The following is a 13878-nucleotide window of genomic DNA, read 5'->3' on the forward strand; positions in this document are numbered from 1 at the left end:
AAAGGTGAAGCAGTTCATTTAACCTGCAATATATTTTTTGAATTTTATTATTATTAGCATACCTGTTTTCTAAAATATCCTTAAAAAAATCTTATATGTCATTGTGTAGTCATAGTAAGTTTGCATAAAAATTCTGAGAGCCTTTATATAGAGAAATTTTGCAGTCAACCCTCCAGAATCTACTCATAAAGAGCAAGAGAAGAAGAAATAGATTGACAGTTTCAGTTGCATGGGATGATATTCTAAGTGTCAAGTTGTTGTTGGTGAGAAAGAAGGAAGTGTAGATGGGCTACACTGGGAACTTTTCTCTGGGGCTTTATGACATAAGAAGAGATCCAGAATATTATTTGTTAAATCTGAAAATGAAAATACTCATGAATTATTCACCCTTCTAGTTGCTTTATGAAAAATAACTAGATGTTAATTTTAAACTTTTAGGAATTAGAATATAAAGTGTACAGTCATCCTTTAAAAATAAATAAATAAAAATAATTTGTGGTTCCAGTGTTGGGATCAAATCCCATGGAATTCATCCTTGTTTTCCTCTATGAAACTATAGCTATAAATAATTTTGTCTGTGTTTTTCTATCCTATGATATGTCAGAATATATTTTGCTTCATATTAAATTAATATGTATTTTTTATTGTGAAATTTAAAGACTAATATATTGTCAGTGCAATAATAAAAAATCGTTGATAGAATCAGGAGTAACTTAAGTTGAGGGGGAAGCCTCCTTCAACTCACTCCACAAGACAGGGCCTGATTTTTGATATGGTTGTCATTTAAATTCCCTCTGTGTGTACCTATTCCACTGTTTCAGTGTTCTGCAACCCTTGCTATTTAAGACATTTTTCTTTTTTCTATTTCAGAGCTTCTGTTTGGGGAACAATTTGTGTCAGTTGCCTCTTGTCCTTTGGCTGCACACTTTCAAAGCACCTGGCTTTGCATCCTTTGTACCCTCTCTTTAACTTCTTCCTTACTCTACTCTTCCCGAGTGAACAAACCCAGTTCTCCCCCTCCTGGCATGCCCTGCCCTACCAGTGCACTGCCACTGGGCTCATTCCAATGTCCTCATATCTCTCTTAAACTGACCTGGCCACAGCTGGCCCAAGCACTCCAGATGTGTTTCACCAAGGCTGAGAAGACAGGAATGTCAGCTCCCTCAATCTGCTTGCTTTAGGCAGCACAGCTCGGGATGTGGTTTGCTTCCTTTGCTCCCTGCTGACTCACGCTCAGCTTGTTATCCACTGGGATACACAAGGCTTTTTCTGCAAAGCTACTTTACAGCCAGTCACCCACCAGTCTGTACCTGTTCTTGAGTTAGTCCTCTGAGGTGCAGAACTTGACATTTGCTGTGGTTGAGCCAGATAAATTTCAATGTCTCATGCTCTGCTCTTAAGGAGGTGCACTAATCTGTGAGGGATTACAGTCAGGATGTCTGACCCTGATTTGTCAAAAGGATATTCCACGCCACAGAATGTGACATCCAGTGTATGAACTGGAGAGAGTTTGGTAGGATGGGCTGATTGTGATTTGGGTACTGGCTGAGCCCATCAGTCAGTAGGTGGTGAGCAATTGCATTGTGCATCACTTGTCTTTCTTGTGTTTTATTTATCTCTCTGTTTTCTCCCTTCTCTTGTTAAAGGTATAGAAATTTGGCAGAAAATACCCCTTTCCCCTGAAAATTTAGCACACCATTTTATTTAAAATTCTTATTCTCTGAGAATAAGATGAGAGTGAGGATGTTGCCCAAAGGAGCTGTGGATGCCCCATCCTGGAAGTGTTCAAGGCCAGGTGGGATGGGACTTTGAGCAACCTGATCTAGTGGAAGATGTCCCTGCCCATGACAGGGGTTCCAACTAGCTGATTTTTAAAGTTCCCTTCCAACCCAAATAATTATATGGTTCTATGTTTATGATTAGATTTTCATTTCAGTTATTAAAATGTTCTTATCCTTTTCTTCTGATTCTCATTCTTGTCCCACTGCGGTGTGAGTGAGTATGGCACTTTGTTGCCAGCTAAAGCTAAGCCAGGACAAAGACCCAAGATGAAAAAGTCTAACATGTATCTTATTCCTATTCTGAAATTCCACTTTTCACAGAACAGAAAGAAAAACAGGTGCATATCTATCTATCTATCTATCTATCTATCTATCTATCTATCTATCATCTATCTATCCTTTTTCTATTCTTAAACCAAAACCACTGAGTGCCTCCAGAAAAGAAAATTTAAGAAACCTTTTTGTCTTTGTTCTCTGGAAATGCAAGTGACTGCTTCACTTGCCATGTGTCAATAAAGTGCAAACCCACACTAAACATTAAACTGGAGGGTCCAAAGAGTAGCGAGGAACATCTTGGCTATCTGTACTGCCAGTTGAAGGAACTACACTATTTCCAGTCTGGTGGAACCAAGTGGGTGACTGATCTGTGAAGCCAATGTGAAAAGATGGAGACGAAGTTTATGTTTACTATGAACAGTGTGAAATTTAAGGTGTATTTACTACTGTATTTATTACTGCTTAATTTGCATGGGTTGTAAGGAAAAAGCATGCTAGATAGGTAAACTGCTCAGTGAAGCATCTGATCAAGTGAAATTCTGACACACTTGTAAATCATCACTGACCCATGCTTAAGCTCAGTTGTCTCATGCTTTTTTCCTTTATTTTTATAATATTTCTGAATAGGATAAGAAATATTTTCATTAGACAATAATAATTTTCATTCTTTCTCTTGCCAGGGACTTTGTACTACATATTTACCTTTTATTATCTTAGTCACACTAACTTTACTACTCTCCTGGATATTTGTTTTGTGTAATTTTATGTATTTTTATGTAAATTTAAGACATACAAATTTCTGCTGAGTCATTATTAAGAATGAGAAATTTTTTTTCTCAGGTTTCAACATCTACTGAAAATGTAGCAGAGAAACTAAATCTTTTATGTCTGATTTTATTATGTATTGTTAATCTACCTTTCTTTCTGAATTGATGACTTTGTGCCCTTCTGATCCTTGCTGTTATTAAAGGCATTATGGCATATATGATATCTAAATTTAATAGTGTATATATAGCATGATTTACCGCTTTACACTGATGTTTGTCTCTAACAAGAAAACTCAACCAAACCAACATCAAACTAACTACTTAAGAATATTTTTTATAGTATTTGAATTTATTAATTCACAAAGGGTCTGGAAGATTACATTGCATGACATATGGTCATACATAATGTAGTCTGAAGTATTTATATGCAAGAATCTTCTTACTCTATTAAAAGGTGTCCTTAAAATCTGTGTGTTTGAAAAACAAGTCAGAAGGATGCTCAGAAGGCTATTAACTTTGTCTTGGGAATTTTAAGGCTTTCTTCAGAACTATTCAAAACTATTTTTGTGTCTAGAAGATAAAGAGAATGTAAATAAAGCTAGTTCTGGACATTATTATTGTAACTTGTACTGATAGTCTAGAACTAGTTAATTTCCCAACTACCAAGTGATAATCAGAACAAGGGGAGCACATCATTAAAATGAGAGCTGTTAGTAAGATAAGTGTGTTTTGTGCCTGATTTCATTTGTTTATATACTTTGCTAATTTAGTCAAATGGATAATATATTGTTAAATTCTGTAATGAGTTATATAGAGTTATAGAAATAACAAATGACACCTTGTCATTATATTGACATTGAGGACTGAAAATAATTGCCTCCACTGGCATTGCAGTGTAGTATACACACAAGTGTACTGAAATGGATTTAAAAAGTGCCTGAAAGCTCAGGTCATTAACTTGTAAAGAATACTGTAAAACCTCATCTCCCCAGCAGGAAAGACCAAGTAGGCTCCTAAAAAGTAAAATATCCGAAGACTCACATTTATAAAGTAAACAAATACTTCAAACATTTACTGTCTATTTCACCTTCTTTAGCGTACGTCTACAGTTTAGTCACCGTACTGGAGGTGTGCTTGCATCAGCAGCGTCCAGGAAAGACCTGTCTTTCTGTGCCAGCAGCAGGGGAGCCCCAGGCCCTGCCTGGTTCCAGGGGCTGGGGCTGCAGCAGTGGCTCAGCCTCGGTGGCTGCAGAGCTGCTGGCAGCTGAGCGTGGTGGCTTTGTGCTGGCTCAGTCGCCTCCTCACTCTCGTGCTGTGACCTCTGTGTCTGCAGCATGAAGGTGAGCAAGCTGAGAGGATGCAGGGTTTTGACAGAGGAGGGGGTGCATATAAGCGTTGCAAGGTGCACAAAATGAGTTAGTCTGTTTTGACTCTATTATACGACCTTATTTTAAATGTGACAATACTACGTAATTGCTTTTCTTTCCCGTTTTCTGTTGCCATTCATCTTTTGTGTTCTGCTTTCTACACCTACCCAAGGTTAATTTGTCAATTATCAATAAGAATTAAAGAGACAAAATGTAGAAGGAACATCTCACTGATAGTGTCTGATCATTTTCACTGCGTACTGAAACATCTCATCTCTGTTGTCTGAGGATTTTTTTTTCTTAGAGTTGCAAACCCCAGGCAGGGAATGGAAAATGTTATTTTATGTGTGTGATGAAAATGGAGGAATCGGAATGAGAGATTGCTCCCACTAATTAGACAGTTAAAGAAATGGACATTTCATGATATTTTCAGACTAGATACAGAACAAATATGCTGCTGGTGTTGAGTGTGTGATGGACTGGAAAGGACTGTCTCAGGTGTGTTTGGTGGCAGGTACCCATGGACTGGGGAGACAGCTGAGAGGCTAAATGCTCCCTACATAAACATCTCAGGCATATTATACCTGGCAAAGTCTTCACAAACTTAAAGCTCCTTTTCTCTGAGAAACCCACCAAGCTGCTAATTGACAGAGTAATGCATTGGGGATTATATATTTATTATTTTATTTTATTTTATTTTTGTTTTATTTTTATTTTATTTTATTTTTGATACAAGTTAGATCAGTTTTTCCTTAGAACAGTTCTAGCATGATGAATGTTGAGCACTTTTCACATTTAGATCTTTAAACAAGCTAGGAGCTTGGTGTCATTGCATGTATATAAGAATGTAGTAGTTTCATAACCTGAATTCCTGTAAATGTAATATATATCCTGTGTCAACAAGATATATGTAATCCTTCAGTTTATAATAGTCCAGTTTTGGGAAGTGGATCAAATTTCTAGTTCCCTCACATAATATATTTTCTTGTAATATTGTTATTTTCCCTTAGGATGGTAAGTTGGTTTGTTTTCTTTCCAAGTAAATAGGGAGAAAAAACAAACAATACAGCTAAAAAGGCTTTGGTTTATTGTTTTTAACATTTCCTTCTCTGGTGAAAAAACCAAACTGTAGCTGTCTATAGTGACTGGTGTGATGACAAACCTCTGATTTGCAGGTCTTGAAAATTTGATGAACAAAAAAACCGGTGGGAGAATATGATGCTTTAAAATTCAAAAATTGGCTTTTTCTACAATTCAACTTTCATTTTTCTGTTGAGTTTATATGTGCCTTGTATGTTCCTCATTAGGAAAAAGAAGTACAGAAAAGGTTTTCAGTGAAAAAGAAATCTGCCACATTTCAGAGATATTTGTATGACTATGTTGGGATGCACTGAAGCAGGCAGGAAAGCGAAGATTATGATGAGATATGATCTTCTGCCTCCCTGTGCTCTGTGCACACTTCTGCAGCTCTGTTTTAATAAGATTCTTTGTTGAGAATTTGGGAGAGCAGACCTAGTTTATTTTGTGCATTACAATCAAGTTTGGGAAGTGTGGGAAAAAGAGTATCTAAATAAAAGTTGTGGGTTTAGGTTTTTTTGTTTAATTTTTTTTATTTCATGCACTTCAGCATGTTTTTCCTCTTTGAGTTACTGATTTCCCAGCTTCTAATTGGGAAATGACTTATAAATACATTATAGTCACAGATACAGTAATTTAAATCTTTGTAGCACATGTTAACTCTTTCCTGAAATTATTATCAATCTGAATTAGTCATCAGACATGACAAAAGAGAATGCTCTTTCTAGGAAAGTCTCAGAAAGGGTAAGGCATTGTTTAAAAATGAAATCAAAGAACATCTGGTTCAAATGAAAAGAAAAACATCTCAAATAATCTTATAAACTGCATACAGCTGCAGAACAGTAGTTGTCTCAGCCATCTTTTTTCTTAGACTTCCCTTTAGCCAATTTTCCCCAGCTGCTCAGGCTGCTGGAAACATCTCTCTTACGAAGAAAGGCTGAAGGAGCTGGGCCTGTTCAGCCCTGGGACGAAATGACTGAGAGAGAAACTCATCACTGTCTATAAGTATTTGAAGGGAGGGTATCGAGAGGACGGAGCCTTCTGCAGGCTCCTCTCGGGGTTGCCAAGCTCAGGACAAGAGGCAGCAGGCAGAAACTGATGCACAGGAAGTTCCACCTGAACGTGAGGAAGAACTTCTTCACCGTGCAGGTGACCGCTCAGTGGAACAGATTGCCCAGGGAGGCTGTGAATGCTGGAGATGTTTAAAAACCAGCTGGCCACAATCCAGTGCCATGTGCTCTGGGATGGCCCTGCTTGAGCAGGGAGGTTGGACCAGATGACCCCACTATGGTCACTCCCTACCTGACCCGTTCTGTGGTTCTGTGACTCAGTGAAGACACAGTGGACTCCAACCTGTGGAGCATGAAGGAGCAGACTTTTTCCTGTTTCTGGCTTAGTGACATCACTGCACGATAAACAACACTCCTAAGTGTTGTTTATCGTGCAGTGATAAAGTATCCAGTTTCAGTGATAAAGTATCCAGTTTATCGTGCAGTGTAAAGTATCCAGTTTCAGCTCTTATGTGTTGTATAATTCTACTATTGGTGTTAGTGAGGCCGAACCTGTAATTGGCAAGTTGACCACATTGCTCATCACAGATGCCCTCACCTTTTCATTTGCTCTTATTTTCTCATTCTGCTTCTTTAGCTTTTCTGCTTTTCACCTCTTGTGGTTCATCATGTACAGCCACAACTCAGCAACTCTATTATACTAGTAGGTGTCTTGGTTATCAACATGGAAAAACCAAATTATTTTCCTTTTTTTTTTTCTTAAATGTCTTTTTAAAAAAAAATTAATTGTAGATAGAGCTAAATGGTTCGTTTTCAAAAGCAACCCAAAAGTTAAAATCAAGGAAATGTCATCCTTCTCCTGAGTCATAAAGAGGTGCAGTATGTCACAATGATATTGTGTCTTAAGTGCCATAAATGCTGTCCTAACTGCTTTGCTGATGGAGCCCTATGCCTCCCCTCACTGTATACAGCTTCATTTTTCTTTCTCAGCTTTGTTTCCTTTGATTGCTTTTCCACTGCAGTTAAAAATTAGGGGAATGCTATTGCTTGCTGGCATTTACTGATTTCAGTGTGAGTTTTGGTAAGCACCTGCATGTGCAAAGAATTGAAAATGAAGAGATTTAGGTCAAGAGAGAGCCTAACTCTTGAATTCAATTTGTTCATGTTGCTCTGTCTGACCTTTGGCAAATCTCCCTGAATGCATTGCATAAAAGAGGAAATGCAGTGAGGATTGCAGAAATTTGCTCTTATAGAACTAATAAACCATAAGGTTTATTAACAACAATATATAGTTAACAAAATAGATGTAAAAAAAAAAAAAAAAAAAAAAGGAAAAATATTAGGAAAAGAAGATTACAGCAGGTAAATCTCTTTGTGACTTAACTAAATTACAGCAAGATCCCTGATATTTTGCTCCATGGAGCAAATCAAGTTTCCCAGTTTATCAGGAACTAGTGTAGGACACTGCTTCCTCAACAGACTTTCATGGCAAAGGTGCAAAACAATCCCTGGGCTGTCTCTGGTGGATAAAGACTATAAAAGCAGCATTAACTCTGATCTCCATCTCCTGCAGAAAAGGGAAGAATGGGATCCTAGCTGATGAAAGAGGGAATTTAATGTGTGTGGGCTTTCCTGGAGATGTTTGTAAACTCAAATTGAAGAAATATTTTTACAATGTGGAAAAAATGAATTTTTTTTTTTTTAGGTAATCTAACATGAAAAAAGCCACTCCTGTAATTTGATTTATATTTTGCAGACAGCTTTTTGGAACTTTTACTCTTTTAAACACAGATTTAAATTAATGTTCTTGCCACCAAGATCAACCACAGTGCCCTCAAAAACATTATCAAACAAAGCAAGCACAAAACCTATGAAACCAGTTACTAAGTCTATACTGGACTATGTAATTCCACATATGTTTTTGAGAAAATCAGCTCAGCTAAATGCATGTCAGATTTAATGTAAGGATCTATTTAATAATGTAGACCTCTTAAATCAGAGTTTCTTCAAGATGAATCTATGAGGAAAGCAGTACAGGCAAAGGTACTCTTGCTTTATCTGCTGATGAAAGACTTTATAAATAACTATTATAAAATAACTACTAAGAATGCATACCGTGGTTATATGGAAAATGTTTGGAGATATGACAGTCACATTGGTTAGAAAAGTTGTGATTACATGAATATAACTTTTGCACCACGAATTATTCTGGTTTCCGTGCTGTACTGAAATATGAAGAACATTGCTTTCTACTTGTGATGAAGAGCTGACCTACTTTTTTAAGCTTACTTTGTGTTATAGTCACATACATTGAAAGAATTCAACTGTAACCTTTTATAATTAAGAATAATGGCTATGCATAAGATCTGAACTGCTTACAGGACTTAAAAATCAATTAATTTCTTACTGGTTGTACTGTACTGATTAAACCTATTCAACAAAACACAAAATAAACTTCTGAACTGAGCTCTGTGAAATAAACACAACCTGAGCTAATAGTTTTAACGCCTTTCTGTCTCTGATTTAATTATGTTAGATCCTATAATGCAAGTTGAAAATGGAGAAGAAGTTTTATTTAATCTTACCTGATGGTGTAACCAGGATAATGAAATATCTGGAGTATTATAAAGCTGGCTAACAATATAAACTATACCTAAGTATATTATACTGTTTAAAATGTGTTTATGTACATGTAAATAAAATACAGCACAAGAATGTTAAATTTATGATCTGAAAAAGAATCAAATGTGTAAGAAATCATAGAAAAAGGCAATGCTGAGTTAGATCTGTTGCAAAGCCCAACCATGTTCATCAAAGGCACCTTGCTACACAGTCACAGACTTTACCAAACTTGCACATAAAACTGTTTATATTTGCTGGTTTTGGCCATACAAAATTATTGCACATGGGTGGAAAAAGATGCTTATGTGATCATATGGGACACTCAGAAGCTCTCCCACACGGGTGCACAGTTTCCCTTTCGGTAGCAGCTCTGTGCTGCAGAACCTCACTGCTCGAGAGGCAGAAAAACTTGCAGCTTCTAAGCCAAGTGGGTTGCTCATCTTTATACAGTCATTTCTTTGTAAGCCAAAATAAACTTTGTTCTCAGTATAGTTTCCTGATTTTTCTTTGTATTTATATTAACTTTCAGTTTCATGTTACCAAAAATGTTCTAGGCTTATATCTGTAGTTAAACAGCAAAGAAAGTTTATGAATAAATCTCTAAGCCAGAATGGCTTAGAAAAGTGCTTCTGAAAAACTTATGTATCTTTTTTGAGCAGGACATTTTGTCTCTCACTTGTGTTGGATTCCTCATTTTTGTCAGCCTCTTATTCAGAATACATTTCCTTTAGGAACTTCCAACATTTGCAGATTTTTCAAGAGTTTCCTGCAAGACACCATGAAATGCTTCGCTGAAAATCCTCACAGCAGGTATCTGTCACACTTTCTTTGCTTACTTTCTTTGCTTAGAAAAATCACTTTTCTCATAATCTGACCTTTTATCTTTCAAGCATGTGTTGCAATGCAGTGGCAATTGCATGGCCTCAGAATAGCCCTGGTTCAGAAATCCCACCTCTTTCTCTGCAGACTTGGCAAGATACAAACAATAAGGAAATAAGTAAGTTTTAATGTAATTCTGAATAAAAAATTATAACTGTGTACAGCACATCTTCTATGAGTTTACGAACATTTAAAACTTCTATGTGCCTACACAGACTTTATAATGATAAAATTAAATTTAGAGTACACTTCCAAACATGGACTGTGAACTGCTTCTACATCAGCCCTGACAGGGCTGCTCACAGGATTTGATCAAGGCTGAAGGAGGTATTTGAGGCTTATGGTCTTATTTTCACTGCACATTGTTCTGACAGTATAGTGAGGAAATGACTTTATAAAACAGCTGGAAAATCCATTTAATTTTGACTACAAGAGCTATTGCATTCAAGTTGTTGGCTCTGCAACAATACTGCAGTGGTTGCCATGTGCCATCACATTTTGCTTTTTTTTACATTTATGTGCTGAAATTATCCAGTTAATTTTTATATAGGCAGTATGAAACTAAACATTTCTGAATTTGCACTGAGAACATTATCTTAATTTAATCATTTGTAAGCAGCCAGATATACACTTCAGTGGTCTACTTTTGATCTTAAAGAGAAGACCATACTTTAGTGCTTGGCTGGCATGGGATCTTAATGTGTCATTCTTCCAGAAGGATTAATTCCACTTGTTCAGATAATTAAAACTTTTTTTATAATGAAAATTCTCCCTTTCTCCCAGTTGAAAAACTTAATATTTGATGTGCAGTTTCAACATTGTGATTTCATATGTACTGGATGTTCTCGTTTATATAAAAGCTTTATTTGTTGGAATCTGAATTTGGAATGCCCTATGGTAATTTTGAAAAGAACAATAGGACATTTCTAGCAAAGGTATCTAAGAGTGATTTTATGGAGTTAGGATTTTCTTCCTTATGATATGATGTTTAGAAAGGTGGTACACAAAAACTAACATGGAAGATGAGGGTGTTATCCCATCATGCTAGATACAGTATGTCTCTTGTTTCCATCTTGTTCCATTCACATAGAAATCACACATTTAAATATGGAGTGGAGGTGAAAAAAGTGATGCGTTTTCCTCACATAAAGGACAACTATCCAGTTATGGGCTAAAAGTTTAAATCTTTCATAGTGTGTTCATGTATATGTTCTGTATAAATGCCTCCTTAATTTTTCTTACAACTTTAAGGTGGAGTTTATTTCTATATACACCCAAGTAAATACACCTAAAACCAGGTAAATATTTATATACAGAAGAGGGTATTCTTACCTGTTTGAAATTGTTACTAGTATGCTTTTAGTTAAATATGGTCTCACATTTTGTTGACATTACTCTTATGTTGTGAAACCAGTCACTTTACTAAATGATTAAAATTTTCTGTCCCTGAAAAATGACTTATTCAGGAAGACACTTTGTGGAATGACTCAAATTTGTAGGCATTTAGTGAAATGACTGGAATAACAAGCACTTGGTTACCTAGTTGGACTGCTGTACTCAGTTGTATGAAATCACAGAATCACAGAATGTGAGTTGGAGGTGACCCATCAGGATCACTGAGTCCAGTTCCTGGCTCTGCACAGGACAATCCATGAGTCTCACTATGTGTCCAAGAATATTGTCTGAATGCTCCTTAAAATCAGACTCTGAAATCAGGTGCTGTGACCACTTCCCTGGGCAGCCTGTTCCAGTGCCCAATCATCCTTTGTGTGAAGAAATGGTTCTAATATTCAATCTAAACGTTCCATGACTCAGCTTCAGGCCAATCCCTTGGGTCCTGTCACTGGTCACAGAGAGAAGGGATCAGTTCCTGTCCCTCCTCTTCCCCTAACAAGGAAGCTGTAACTACAGTGAGGTCTCCTCTCAGTCCTCTCCAGGCTGAACAGACCAAGTGCCCTCAGCTGCTCCTCACACATCTTCCTCTCAAGGCCCTTCTCCATCCTCATTATCCTTCTTTGGATGGTCTCTAACAGCTGAATGTCTTTGCTGCCAACGTCCACAATATTGAAAGTGAGGCTGCTGCAGAGCAGAGCAGGCAAATCCCCTCTGTTGCCTGGCTGGTGATGCTGTGCCTGATGCCCCCAGGACATGCTTACTCCTCTTGCCTTGTCCATGTCCCTGTTTTTGAGGTTACTATCCTCATCCTGTAACAGACTGATGTCATTTCTACATTGCCTTTTGCCATTAATTTATTTGAAAACCTCATTTTATTGTCCCCCACAATTCTGGCCATCTTCAGCTTCAGGTGAGCTTTGGCCACATGACTTTTCTCCCTACAGTGACAAGCAGCATCTCTGCTTTAGTGTTTTGGGCAGTTTATTAAATCACTCACATCAGTGACATCTAGCATAGTAAAAAGTGTAACATGGAGGATGTTCTGCTGCAATACTGCAACAGAAAGTAAAATCTTCCACCAAAATGGTACTCTCAGAAGCTTTTTGCAATCTGATTTATACTTGGTTTTAGCTTGGTACTACTTCTTTTCATTTACAACCCATTTCAAATTAGATTTGGGATTTTATCTGCAGCTGCAAGCATTGTAGAAGAGAGGTCTCTGACAGCAGACGATGGAATTTTGGGTTTTGGTTTCTAGAAGGGAATTTCATGACATCTACTGTTCTTTTTGAAAAGCAAGCACAGGTTCATTAGGTCATTGATGGACTTATATTAGGAAAAGGTAATAAACTGTTAGCACATTGCATTTCCATATAAAATGAAACTTATTGAACAGGCTTGGGTTCTTAAGGGAACATAAAGTCTCCTTTAAATTAGATATACAATGCTGCATCTTTGGCATCTCACTAAAAACATTTTAAAAGCGTTGCAATGTTGAGTGTGGGTTTAACATTTTTTTACTTACATTTCTGTAACCACACCAATATTTATACAGACATTGCAGATCTTTCAAGTTTCGGTTGCTTTGGTCTTGATGATCCTGATGGGTCCTTTCCAACTCAGCATATTCTATAATTAACAGGAAAGTATACTATGTCCAATGGCTGCATGGTGTACCTAGGTGCCACTAGGTACTGCCTGGAACTGCTCCTTCAGAATGAATATATACATGTTTATACATATATATGCATGTTATATACCAGAATATATATGTATATATATTCTAATGATTGGTCAACTGTTGAAAAACATCAGGGAACAGGAAAATTATTGCTTTTTGTGAGAATTCTTCTTTGATGTATTTATAACTGAGTGCATCGTGTACTGCTAATATTTAATGCTTCTAGCATCTACTCAGAACTCAGAATTGTAATACAATGTGATAATAAAATCCTTCCCGAACCCTATCTAATAAGTTTGTTTTCTTATTTCATTATGCCTGCTCCAATAACATCATAAAATCACCATTAAAAACATATTTTTGACTCCAGGGAAGTAGGCTTAGAGAAACTGCTTAAGGCTTGAAGCAGAAAATTTGAACACAAAATATTTTTGCAGGATGTATATTTGTTATTTGGGTTGAGGAGGAGGAAAATGAGGCCCCTTGCCTTGTGGAAAGGAAATGGATCTTTGTGAATTTTTTAAAGTTTTATTTCTCACAATATCCCTTAATCTCTCTCTCTTTTTATTTTTTTTTTACACAAAACAGCCTTGATAGACAACATGCTGTGTTTTTTAATTGTTTTTGCTTTAAAAATCAATTTTAGAAATCTATTTAGAGAGAAAAATAGCTGTTTCCCCTATCTACTAGGGAAGAAATCACAGATGATCTGCACACAATCCTGTTTTACAGCAGCACTGTAACTTTTCTCACTTTGATTGAAATTCCTCGAGGTTTGATGCTAGTTCTGGAATGAATCCCTGTATTCCATAGAGGTATCTTCATCTTGAAGGGTAGGTATGTCTTGCAGATGTGATTTGGTATAATTAAATGAGTAAAGAAAATCTTGTCTCTCATTTAATGCAATTGGATGAATTGACCTCTGACATCCATTTTCCCTGATTACTTTAGCTAGACAATTTACTCTAAATTGGCCAATCTTCACAATAAAAAAGAAATCACAAGAGAAATGAAATAAATAGG

Source organism: Pyrgilauda ruficollis, unplaced genomic scaffold, assembly GCF_017590135.1.
Source record: "Pyrgilauda ruficollis isolate IOZ18807 unplaced genomic scaffold, ASM1759013v1 scaffold29, whole genome shotgun sequence".
NCBI classification, from domain to species: Eukaryota; Metazoa; Chordata; class Aves; order Passeriformes; family Passeridae; genus Pyrgilauda; species Pyrgilauda ruficollis.